The 12,803-nt window shown below is 45.0% G+C and overlaps 1 long non-coding RNA gene across 2 annotated transcripts; it reads left to right on the top strand.

Annotated features, from left to right (window-relative positions):
• The first annotated feature begins 4,146 nt into the window (after positions 1 to 4,146).
• On the top strand, positions 4,147 to 7,891 carry LOC107994497 (uncharacterized). Of its 2 annotated transcripts, XR_009829696.1 has the most exons (3): positions 4,147 to 4,274; positions 4,705 to 5,689; positions 6,376 to 7,891. It is a non-coding gene; the product is annotated as an uncharacterized LOC107994497 (long non-coding RNA). The 2 variants fall into 2 exon arrangements; XR_003696790.2 differs by having other exon boundaries at positions 4,705 to 7,891.
• Positions 7,892 to 12,803: the final 4,912 nt, after the last annotated feature.

The following is a 12,803-nucleotide window of genomic DNA, read 5'->3' as shown; positions in this document are numbered from 1 at the left end:
CTATAAAAGTGATTAATGGACACGAGTCGTTTACCATTCTGATACTCTCTTCCTGCATTCGGAACAACAAAGTGCTTCTTCGCTCGCTAGACTCTCCCTCTTCCCCTTGTTCTTTCCATTTCGTGTATCTTCCCCCTTCGCCTCCCCTTCCCTCGCGAAGTTCCTTCAATGGGACATTTTTGATATCATTGGAATCTTCGAATTTTACGTAACTTAAGTTGGAGAGGGCAAGAGGAATTATTTTTCAAATATTATTCGGTAAATTCGGGTTTTCAACACAGAATTAAAGTATGTAATAAAGAAAGTTCAATGTTATCCTTCTTTATTTTTTTCCTTCTATGATTTAAATACACGTATGTATAGCAATCGAACATCCCTTTTTTCGGTGGCGAGTCGCACGGCGCGGCCATGTGGGAGTATTCTCTCTCGTGGAGGGACAGCACAAACATTCTCGATTTACACGTTAGCCATTCCATTTGGCTCGAATCGGTTGGAAGCCATTAATATCGGACAGCGTGAAAGCCACTCAGGCTCTTGGCTCAGTGGCAAGACAGCCAACCCTTTGCCACCGATTCCCTAAACTGAGTAAACGTTCCACCCCCCTTTTTTTCGCCGTACATGCCTTTCTTCCTTTATTATTATTATTTTTTTTTGTTTCTCCTTTCGTGCGTATCTCATTCTTACGTTTTCTTTCGTTCTCTCTCGCTGTTACATTATCCTCCTTCGTCTCTTTCATTCTTCAACTTCATCTTTCTTCTCTTCTTCCTCATCATCCCCTTCGTTCTCCCATTCTCTTTCGCTCTCCATCTCCTCTCCCCAATTCACCCTTTCCCCCGAAACAGCCCCTCGAAATCAATAAATACATATTTGTTCGACACACATCGCATCAACTATCAATGACACTAATACCATTAGCCTAGAGAGAGACAGAGAGAGAAAGAGACCTGACGCAGCACGCCACCGTGTGTACCGGTCGACGTGCGTTCGCCGAAAGACGAAGACAGACACTCGGCTGTATTAAACGGATGAAAGGGAGACAGGGGATGAGAGAAAGCTCCTCCCTCCTCCTCTGTTAGAGCGATTCCTCCCGCGTGATTTCCGCAGAGTCACGTTACAAATGACTGCGGCCGCCTTCCATCCTCGTTATCGAAGTGACATAATCGTCGGTTCGTAACGCGTCGGTTCTACGTATCCACGTATCCACGGCCTAGGTACGCAGAAAGCCGAGGCGCCACGCGCGTCGCAAGACCGGCGTCACGCAATGACGTACCACCGTTTAATAATCCTGTATATCGTCGTCTCTGTCTATCAGGATGCACGTTGCCGTCCGTTCATTAACCGGGAGATTACTGGCCTGTCCTGGTCAAAAGATACTTGCATCCAGATGGATCCGCCGCGTGTGCAATGTGCTGGTCAAATGCTTCATTCCCCTGATGCTAATGGCGATTTTGATGTTGTAACGGTGCAAACTCTCCCGTTTAAGGAGAGTTAACGCTCGAATGGAATTGTTCTTTGAAGAATTTTGTTGTCAAATAAGAAAATAATTGTATTTAACTGCGTTTATAAAATATTTATTTATAGGAACGAAGTGTTGCCATCGATGATTAATTGATTAATATCATTTGAAATTTGGAAAACTCTTGAACGATTTTTAAGAAAAATTATATTTATTTGAAATACGTGCTTGTTGATGATTAACTTTGGAATATTATATATTGTAAAAGTAACAAGTGGAGGAATTCAAAATGGAACATCTGCTCTTTTTGTTTTTGCTGTTTGTTCGTCCGTTTTTCGCAATTTTCCAGCTTAAAATGAATTTAAATTCTGTAATCCTTCGTAAAAGAATGAAAAGGAAAAAAGAAGCTGTACAAATATTCCAATTACTCTAATTGACTCTGACCAAGATTAATTAATCTCCTTTAATTCAAACGGTTTAACTACATCATTTTTCTCTTCTAATCATAAACTCAAATGCTATATTCGATACAATACGGAATGCAAGTATTCGATAATAAAATCGACTGTCACAATTTATCGGTTTAACGTATCTGAAAACACGATGCAACCTCGTTGGAAATCGTAACGGTTCACCGTTCAGCAGGTAGCTACTGCGATCCGGATCGGCGTTAATAGAAAACGTGCGGCTGGAATCAGGCGCAGGTGCGAAAAATCGGAGAGTTACGAGAAGGACGGGGAATAGGTGGGACAGGGAGGCGCATATCGATATCTTATCCGACCGGGGCACGAGTTAATTTCTCTCGATTGATCGAGCGAGATTATTCGTGATCGCTTCGATTGAAATTAGAAACGAAATCTCTCGATCATTCATTCGGCCTCGTTTAAAACGGGCCCCGTAATTGCCTATTGCCGCGCGGCAATTAAAGGGAGAAAAGCGGAGGAGACGTGGAAAAATATGATAGGAGGCAAGGCTGCACGTACACAAGACTGCATAACGTAACAGAGCCGCTTTCGTTTTGCCACCGGTAATCCTGGAGGGGAATACACCGACCCCCGATAGGCTTTGATCATAATTTATGGTTATATAAGAATGCGAAAGGGAGTTCCCCGCCACTGTTTACTGTCCTATACAGGATTACACGTGATACCCGACCATTAATTTCGCCGGCCATCACCTGTCCCTTTTTCCCCTCTCCTTTCGATTCCGCCGCCTCGTTCGAGGCCGATCCTCGATTTCCCTGGGATCTAACCTAATATCCTCCGAGATTGCACGAATTTTATGAAATTTTATTACGCGCCCTGAGGAGACGCGTAACCGAGCCGGAATTTGGAAAAGTTGTTTATTAAAGAAGGACAATTTGCCGAGATTATTTTTGGGGCAAAAGTTGGACGAATCGTAAAATTTCTCACGATATTCATAACGATACCACATTTATTATTACTGTATCGACTGTACAGTGCTATTTTCACAAATTTTCCGAAAGGATCGTTACCTCGAACTCGCGACTCCCCGCTCGAAATCCTCGAAGTGCGGAGATCGAATCAAGCGAACTCGGAAATAAATCATTCCGATATCCCTCGTTGCACATGTTCCTCCAATTTACGTTTGCTCGGCGTCTCGACTTTAAAATGCTGATTTCAAATTCGGCAATAAAAAGAGCCGGTGATCAAGAGAAAAGAAATGAAAAGAAAAATATAAATATATATGTATATCGAGCCGCGTGCCACGAGGAACACCTGCTGCTCCCGATCGAGAAAGAGTTGGAGTAAATTATCACTGCGGCACTTTCGCGAAGGACGATGGTTCACGGGGTGAAGCTTGTGGATAGGGTGTTCCACACGCGGCGGTGTGTACACACACACTTATACACGCATACAGCGAGACTAGGATCACGCCATCTGCGCCAATCGCGGTTACTCCGTTACGTTAAAGCCCCTCAGCCAGTTTCCAGTTGGCAGTTCCAGTACGGTCGTTTCCAAAGGGTTTCGGAGTCGTAGATTCACTCGGCCCGGCCAGCCCGCCATTACTCATTCCAGGGACGCGAGTACACGCCACCCTAGACCGCGCAAACAATTTGTTTCGATGGAAGAGGAGGGGAGGGGGAAGAGGTTGCATCTCTCCGCCGTGTTCAAGTCGCGCGAAAGCGGCGACGAATCGCTGTGGAATTCGGTTGCAAGGGTTCTGTTCCTGGAATTTTGGAGGAGAGTCCTCCTCGTTCCGGATGAGGGTGAGAAACGGGATGATTGCCCCATGAGACTTTCGGTGTTCGCATTAAGTGAACTGCGTTTGGCGGAGGGAAAAAATGGGGGATTTCGTTATTTCCCGTAGAATTTTCCCATGATAAAATTGGATATGGAAAGATGATGTTCTGTCTTTCGTTTCAGGATATCGTGTGCGATAGGAGGAATCGAATGGAAATAAATCTTTTTTTATTTTATAATTTATCAATAATTTTATTAACAATTGTACGCAATGTTTTTTGTTTTGGAATTTTTTATTGTAAGAAAAAAGAAATAAATAATTCAATAATTTATTCCTGAAAATAAAAATTTACAATGTAAAAATATAAAATACGATTTTATAATACGTTCGGTGTTATTGCGTTGAAATTATATTATGTTTTCATTGTGGAACGAAGGTTTGTATTGGTGACTCACCTCTGTAGCGTAGCGATTGTTGTGTTTACATATAAGACGCGCAAAATCCGTACTCGAGTTCATTCGTAGTTTCGACGTCGTATCGAATGGATGTATATCGGAGACGATGGACGATAATTATCTGCTGCCATTTTTCATTGAAAAATGGAATATCGAAGGTAAATTTTTTATATTGATAATAAGATTTCGAATAATATCGTTACGATAAATCGATTATTAGTGTACGTCGACAATTCGATAGTTTTACGGAATAAAATTTACAAAAACAATAATTTATTTTTATTTTGCGATCGTTAATGATTAAAATTATTGTTAAAAATATGAATAATTCGCATCGTTAGCAAATATATTAAGGAAAATTTTCGCAATATCGATACATGTCGATGATTTATTCGTATAATAATTAATATCGAATATTATTATTACTTGTGAATTATTCATATCTTCTTTAAATATTTTTGAACATTAAAGAATGTAATTAACTTTATACTCGGAGATATTTATTTCTTATTCCATTAATTTTAACACAATTTTCGATTCGATCAAAGATTCGAAGAAAATTTAGAATTCTTTTTTTTTTTTTTGTAGATTTTTGCTTCTCACCATTTCAAACACATAAATAATCGTAGTGGAATCCAATCCCGGAAGGGCAATGTGTCGAACGACACAAACATTCTCCGTGTCATGCAGCGAGATTCCTCCGGCAGTTTATCTCCCTTCCGCCCGATAGCCAAGGCGCTTCCGTTATCATCGGCCGCGTTGTTGGCAGCATAAATTGATACAGATGCGAGTTAGCCCGAGTTTTTCGCCCCTGCTGCTATTCCACGGGAATAGCTGATGGCGGCTTGGATTTCGTTCTTCCAGAACGAAAATCATTCGAGAAGATTTCAAAGGAATCAAAAAAAAAAAAAAAAAAAAAAAAAGAAATCGCGTTTGGAACGAGCAATTTCTTCGCGAGCAAAGCGAGCGAGGATCGTTGACCTCGATAATGGTAAACCGATAATGGTAAACTAATTGGATCTCGTGCGTCGATTTCGAGCAAAATAGCCGGAAAAGAAGAAGTGGCTTTCACAAATTATCGTTTCCCTCTAACTAATAAGAATTTAACGTCGAGAGGTTGATTACCGATTAATTTATTCGACACTTTCGATAAGAACGAATTTACCAAGAATTATTCGTCGAAATTTACATTCCATTTTAATAATACGGAATAAGAAAAATAATATACTCTCGTACAACAATTTCAAACATATCAAAAGTTTCGAAGATCGGAACGAAACGAGACACGATGAAATACTTTGTCGTTTCACGAGTAATGAGCATTAAACCAGGTTGAAGAAGAACGGATAGAGAAGGAGAGGGGTGTCAAAGTTTCGAGTGGCCCTTCCTCCCCCTCCCCTCATAATTAGGATCAGAATTTTGGTATCTCGGCCTCGGTTGGATCCTCCGTGTTGCGTCCCTTGTGTTTTCGAGTGTAGGCGTAGGTTGTTGGAGTGTCCCCGTGTAAACAGACAACAAATAGTCCAGGAAGGCCGGATAAGCCGCTAACATCGTGCGGTCTATGTTCAATGCGGTAATTAACGGCGCGATGTCACATAGGGCCTTTAATCTCCCGGTAACGATTCCCGTGGCCGCGAAGTTCCTTGAAAATTAGCATAATAATATATCGTCGTCTATCTCGGCCAATTAAACGGCCATAAAGCCGGCCGAGCTTTGGCGACGGTCCGGGGCTGCCACGACGTCGTACCAGGCTAACTCAGGGACTCAGCTATTAATGAATGGTGGTTCCTCGTCGAGGGTGACGGGGAACTATAAACTTGTCCCCTTGGCCGACTAGACGATCCTTTGATTTCTCTTTTCCTTCCGACCACGATCCTCGATCCCCGCCACGTTATGCTCCTTCAACTCGTACAGATTGTTTAATTTAAGGAGGACGCACTTTGTTAAATTTTTAAATATCTTCTTACTTATTTATTTATTTCTTTTTATTTGATTGAATTTTAGAATGGAAAGAAAAATTTTTGAATTTTTTTAAGTCTTTTCTTTTCTTTTTTTTTAAATACAGTTTGCATTGATGGTATATTTGTAGTTCAAACTAGAAATAAAAATTATTGTGGAATAAAAAAGGGAAAGAAAAGGCTCGAACGATTAATCTGAGATTAATTGCGAAATAACGGTACTTTTTCAAAACGATTAAAAGCGTCGAAAGATACAATTGAAGACAAATTTTCAATAAATATGCGACTTTTTTTTTTACAGATTTAAGCGAGGTGACGAGGTTTCTCGATTTGAGATCCATCAAAGTAGGCGATAACTGTCTCTCTGCTCATGGGACATTGCGGTTTTCTCGCCGTCGCAGAATCGTCGGAACATTCGGACCACGGGCATCGTTAAACGATCGTTAACAAGGCCTCCTCGAAGTTCCAACGCGGGACGGATGGAACGATTTGTCAAGATCTGTGTGACGCGGGTTTCTCACGGCAGTTTCTTCGTCGAAAAATAACATAATTCCGTTCAATTCGAGTTTCCATTGCATCTTTATCTTAATTTTAGAAAAATTAGAAATCACTTTACTTACTTTTATTAACAAAAAAAGAAAAAAAAAAGAAAGAGCACGCAATTCTAAGAACGATTCTCAAATATATTTCCACTCTCCTCCTCTTCTCTTGCCAATCCAAAAACCAAAAAAAGAAAAGAAAAAGAAAAAAAGATCCAACCACCTTCCAACAACCCCATCCCACCACGAGAAATCGCAATTGGAAGCGGCCACCCTAGATATACTTCACGGTCGATTAGCCGGAAGCAACGCCAATCTTCCTCCTCGATTTTCAACTCTCGCGCTCGGGGTGGGGGAGGGGGAGGGGGAGCAAAAGTTCATTTGCGCTTAATGCCGCGCGATTAATTGCCCCTCGGCCACTCGGCGAGAGGTTGTAAGGCCATTTACGGCGGTGGCTCGGGCCTGTGTTTACCCCGTGCTGCCTACAAATTCGTTCGCACTCGAATTCCAGCGTCGTGGCCGCGCGAGGGGCCGATTTATCGACGGCTTCCGTGGCCGGGAACCGCGGAAACGGCGCTTTGCACGAGGATCCACGTGGACACGATCGTGGACGACCCGGGGACACGAATACCGTACCGGCCTGGCCTGGCTCAACCCGCCCAACCAGCACGGAAACCGACGCGAGGAGACGACTCGTCCACTCGCGACAACTCTTCTCCATTTCCGGCCGGCCGTGTTCGAGGATCGGTGCCGCAATTAGCAATGACCTCTGCTCCACTCCTCCGCACCTTCCCTCCCCTTCCGCTCCCCTTCTCGATGCGCGAAGAACCGGCACGGAAACGGCATTTGAATTGCATTTCGCCCGTGAGAGCATTGCCTGATTCCGTGTCTTCGCCGAGAAATTGCGAGTTGGTGGATTAAAAGGGAGAAGGGGAGGAGGAGGAGGAGGAGGAGGAGGGTGTCGAGGAGAGTACGGAGGGTAAATCGGGTGCCACGATTTCCTTCGCGGGGACACGAATCAATGAAATGGGAGGAACTCGAGGAGGAGATCTTTCATTCCTTTTCCCCTTTCTTTTCGTAAGATACGGATATCGTTTCGCGGGATTATTAAGAATTTTGTATATAGGGAATAATCGTCAAACGAGTGCGTCTTTTGTTTTGAACAAAAGACGGATCGACGGTAATTCAAATTATTCGTTATTCCGAAAAATAAAACGAAATTATATATCCTATATTCAGGCCTGCGTCAAGCGGTTAAATTAAATTATCTAAATCTCATCGCTTCGAGAGAGATCATTTACGACCCCTTTCCTCGAATTCTTTACTCTATTTCGATCTGAAACCCACTTTCACCTGACCAACACTCACCTATGTTCGATTCGTTTATCCGCGCCGTATTCGACCCTCCCCTCCCCTCTCCCGTATTCCATCTACTCCATCACCCGCTCCCGAGAAAACCGAGCGATAAAGAAATCGCTTCGTTCCGAAAAAGCCTCCGACCAATCCTCCGGAATAACGCGAGAGAAAGGGAGAGAGGGAACGGGAGGAGGGGAAAGAAAAAGGAGAGGAAGGGAAAAAGAAAGGAAGAGAAAGAAAAGGGAAAAAAAAAGAAAGCAAAGGGGAGAAAGGTTAGCCGTGGAAGAATATCGCGCGCAGACGCCCGGTAACGATCGAGCGGGGCGAGCTCTGCTCCTCTCTCTCTCTCTCTCTCTCTCCCTCTCCCTGTCTCTCTCGGTTACAAACATTGCATAGCCGCGTGTTTTACAGCCGGGCCCGTTTCGGCCTTAAATTTCTCGATCGTCGCGACGGTGGTCCGTGGGAAAATTGGCGTGTCCGTGCAACGCGGCAAAAAATTACATGAATTTCTAAAGGGCAAAGGACACGGGGAATTGTCGAACGGTTGTACCCCGCGGCCGCTGTAACGCGATCCTACCGTAATTCACGTTGGTTTTACGCTTTATGCGACACGCAGAACATTGCGCGCGGCTCGCGCGAATTTACGGGGGAGGCGCGCGCGTACCGAGGCGAGCCGAGGCGGACAAAACCTTTGCGACCACGGGGCCACGGCTTGATGGACGCCTGGCCGGTATTGGATTAAACGACGGGGAGGGGAAAAAAAAAAGAAAAAACGAGGAGGAGAAGAGAGAGAGGGAGAGGGAGAGAGGGAATAACGCGACGGTTGTGGATCGACGTTGTTTCTCTCTCTCTCTCTCTCTCTGTCTCTCTCTGTTCCTTTTTTCTGAGAGACTTTCCGCGCCGAGCCTCCGCGGACAAGGCGATCGCGATAGGCGGCCGGCCGGATGGAGGAATGGTAAAATATGCAGGCGAGCTTTGCACTGCCGTGGTCGAGGTTTCTACGCTACGTGAATGGGCGGTTTTTTTTCGAGATAGAGACGTGAATTTTTATTGTTTCGCGGGAGACGGTTTGGAGATGGTTAAGGAGATTTTAGTATCGCGGAAGGGGAGGGAGGTGAATGAATGAGATGATTGATCGTTTGGCGATCGGTGAATGGTTTCGTTGAATGGGATGATGAGAGGGAGGAGCGGTCAAAATTTTATCGATTTCTTGTTTTGGAAAAATGTTTTGAAACGTTTTGAATGAAATTATAGACCGCGTTTAATTCTTTTCGTTTAATTGAAATTATCCCAAGTGAAAGAAAAAAATTGAATCGAATTAAAACAAAAACTTGAAATGGCTTGTCTGGAAAATTAACTTGTTTGGAAAAATGTTTTGTACTAGATTTTTGAATGAAATTATAGACACGCGTTTAATTCCAAATTCCAAATTGAAATTATTTTGGAATATTATTTCGCTTGGTTAAAATTAAAAAAAATTAAAAACTTGAAATACTAATAATGTCTCTTCAATTGTTCTATATTAATGTATAAAATTAGTGTTCTATTCTTCGTCGTATTTTTGGAAATATCCATCGAAAACAAATAACGCGTCCAAAGAAATCGCCCAAGTCGACGATGCAGTCGCTCAATTCATTTTCAATTGAACGCGTAACGTCGTATCAAATTCGCGCTTTCACGTAAACAACCATACGTTGCGATTCTCGTTAAAAACCGGCAACCAGAAATTTATCGCGAGCGGTCAAACATCACGAGTTCGTTTTTCGCGTCGGATGCATAATTGTAAAAACGTCGTTGGGGAGGGAGGGTAGGAGTATGCGTGTGTGATAAAAAGCGCGAATCCGCGGAATAACGCGCGCGATTTTAAACGAACGACGTTAATCCGTTCTGCAAACCGCGTTACGCGATCGCGTACTCGCCGATTTTATTATGTGAACGCGTTCATAGTTAAACGCTTGTAAATTTCTGTAATGCGGCGGTGGGAGGGAAGGGAGGAGAAGGGTTGGGGGGCGCGCGCATCGAAAAGTTGCGAATAACCGTTTTTATATTTACACGGTAATCCGGCGATAAATTCGCCACTCCTTTCGCGCTGGTTCATCGGGCGGTATCGGGCGCGAGTTATTTTAAATTTTAATTTCGGACCGGGTCCACGGTCCGCGGCGAGAAAAAAAAAATGGCGCATTGTAAATCCGTCGCCGATTTTTCATTAAGCTTTACCTCGGTTAACGCCCGAACGGTTGCATTAAAAACCGTGTCTTTATCGCGTTGAATTTTTGTCTCTTTTTTTCCTCTTTTTATATTTTTAATTTTGACGCGGAAAGAAAGGAAAGAAGAGGCAGAGATATGTATAATATTTATTCGATTGCTGCGAAATAATTTGGAAGGAGAGAAGGGGGAATAAAAAGGGAGAATGTATAAGGGTGATTAAAATACTTGGGAGGCTCGTGTTGCGCAGCTTGGATCGCAGTTGTTGCGAAGTTATCTTTCGTCAGAATCAATTGGTGGCCGCTTTCTTCTTTCGTATTATAAAGTGTTCCTTTGAAACGGCTATTTGGATTCATTTGATCCCTCGTAATCATCCTCGGGGATAATAGAAGAAATTATTTAACGCGAAGAAAAATGAAGCTCAAATATTCACAGAGAAACATTTATTCGTAACAATCGAAACGCACAATTTAGAAACGATCAACAGAGATAATAAACGTTACGTTATACGTAAACGTATTCTTTATCCATTTCTCAATTCCAAGAAAAAAAAAAAAAAAGAAAAGAAAAGAAAAGAAAAGAAGAGAAAAAAGTCAAATAAACATCAATCGCCTGCTCCTCCAACACGTATTAAAAAAGTTGCAATAACCGCCACTTGGAACTCCCCCTTCGCTTCACCCTGCGCAGGTAACATGGCCCGATACACTGGCCTGGTAAGTCGACCTTTAAAGATTCAATGGCCGGGCTATCTGCCGGCTTTTGTACGTATCCCGCACACGAGTGCTCGCAACACAGTCCCAACGTTACGCTGGAAAAAGGGTTGAAAGGGTAGCGATAAGAGAGGATAGCCGGAGTGCTCGATCCGCGAAAGAAGAAAAGAGGAAGTTTGGTGGGAGGGAGTGGCCGAGGCAGGTGGAGTGAGATTCGGTCGGGGAGGAGGGTGGCAGTCGTGCATTGTATCGCGAGTTTTTTCGAGCGAGGCTGCTCCGGGGACGACGCCACGGCCGTGCTAGCGGAGGGTGTTTCGAGAGAGGGTGTACGGGGGTGGAGAACGAGCCGGGAGGGGTGAGTCGGTCGGTCTGGTGGGCGAACGTCTGTCTGTTGGCTGCCAGCGAGCCAGTCAATCATTACGGGCTGCGCAAGCGCCTGCGACCCATCTTCGCTCTCCTCCAACCATCCTTTTCGCTCTTCAACCCCCTCTCCCTCTTTCCAACCCAAGCTCCTCGACCAAGCACGTCTCGCTTCTCCTTCGACTCGCCTCACTCTCTCTCTCTCTCGTTCTCTCCTCTCGTTCCGTTCCACTCGTCCCTCTCTGTCGCCTTCTCTCGTTCATCCCCTTCGTTTCCCTCAGTAGCGAGTTCACCCCGTTGCCTCCGCGCCACAAGCACGCTACAATGCTGCCCGCCACCGCCGCCGCCCATCCTGCATATTTAAGCGAGCTGTCTTGCCATCCAGCCACCCGTACACCGACCGTCGACCGTTCTCCACCATAGCCGACCGCGGCTTCCGCGTGTGTACGCGTATACACGCCTCTTGCGTAGAGAAGAGTCGCTTTGATAAACGGAGGATCTGATGCCTGTGCTTAGCTATGGATATATTCTTCGATCGAAGGAATATATATGCCACTTCTGAAATTAAATTACTTCTTAAAACAGAAGAACGTAGGGAAAAGGAGAAGGGAAAAGGTATAACGACACGGCAAATCAATCTGTGTCTATCTCATCCGATAGAAAGGAAAAAAGTAGCATGAAATTATAGAACTAATTTATTAATAAAAAAGCGAAAAAGGATTGCCAATTGATTGCCTTTCCAATTTCGTCGACGAGAGAGAAAACTAAAGCTTCCGCCACACACGACGCACAAAAGCTACGCGTCCTGAGGCGCCCCCATCGGCGAGGGTGGCGAAACGAGGAACCGTGGCGGCTTTCCCTGTGGGCATGCGCCGTGGCACACGGGCGTCCGCGGGGGTGGGTGTCGGAGGAAGGACGAAAGGGTGGTAGCCGGGCCGTGGAGCGGCGGTGGTGGTGGAAGCCCGGGGGTTGCGTTGTGCCGGCGGGGTGGTAGTGGCGCAAAACCGGAGGGTCGCCCACGGCTCCGCTCGGCTCGTTCACTCGCTCGTGCTCGCTCGCTCGCTTACGCCGCTGCCGGCTGGCCGGGGGTGTTTCCATGGATACGGCGCTCGCGCCTTGACATTGACAAATGGCTGACCGAGGGTGAGCCGAACACAGCGCCGCTTTTACATATGCAGGGACACCCATTTGTCCGCGCGGGGGTGGGATGAGGCGGGAAGCGGACGGTGGACGGCGGAGAAAGAAGGGAGCGGAGGGAGTGGAAAGGGTGGCGACGACGACCGCCGGCCACGACCGCCGCAGCGTCGCCCGCTGATTCGCGATACTTCGATACCTTCCTCGGTGAAACGATTCCCTTTTCCTACGATCGTCGGCCATTGCCGATTAATCTTAATTAATCTTGTCGATGATACGATCTGAAATGAAAACGTTTGTGCGTACAAAAGAAGGAGAGAGAGAAAGAGACGAGGATAAGAGTGGGGTTGAAGAGGCAATGACAATCCACGCGTGATTGCGATGTACCACTAGTGGCCTACTTTGGATTTCGTATATATATATTT

This window comes from Apis cerana, linkage group LG5 (genome assembly GCF_029169275.1).
Source record: "Apis cerana isolate GH-2021 linkage group LG5, AcerK_1.0, whole genome shotgun sequence".
Classification (NCBI taxonomy): domain Eukaryota; kingdom Metazoa; phylum Arthropoda; class Insecta; order Hymenoptera; family Apidae; genus Apis; species Apis cerana.
The sequence above is the reverse complement of the archived record's forward strand: the minus strand, read 5'-3'. Positions and strand labels throughout refer to the sequence as shown.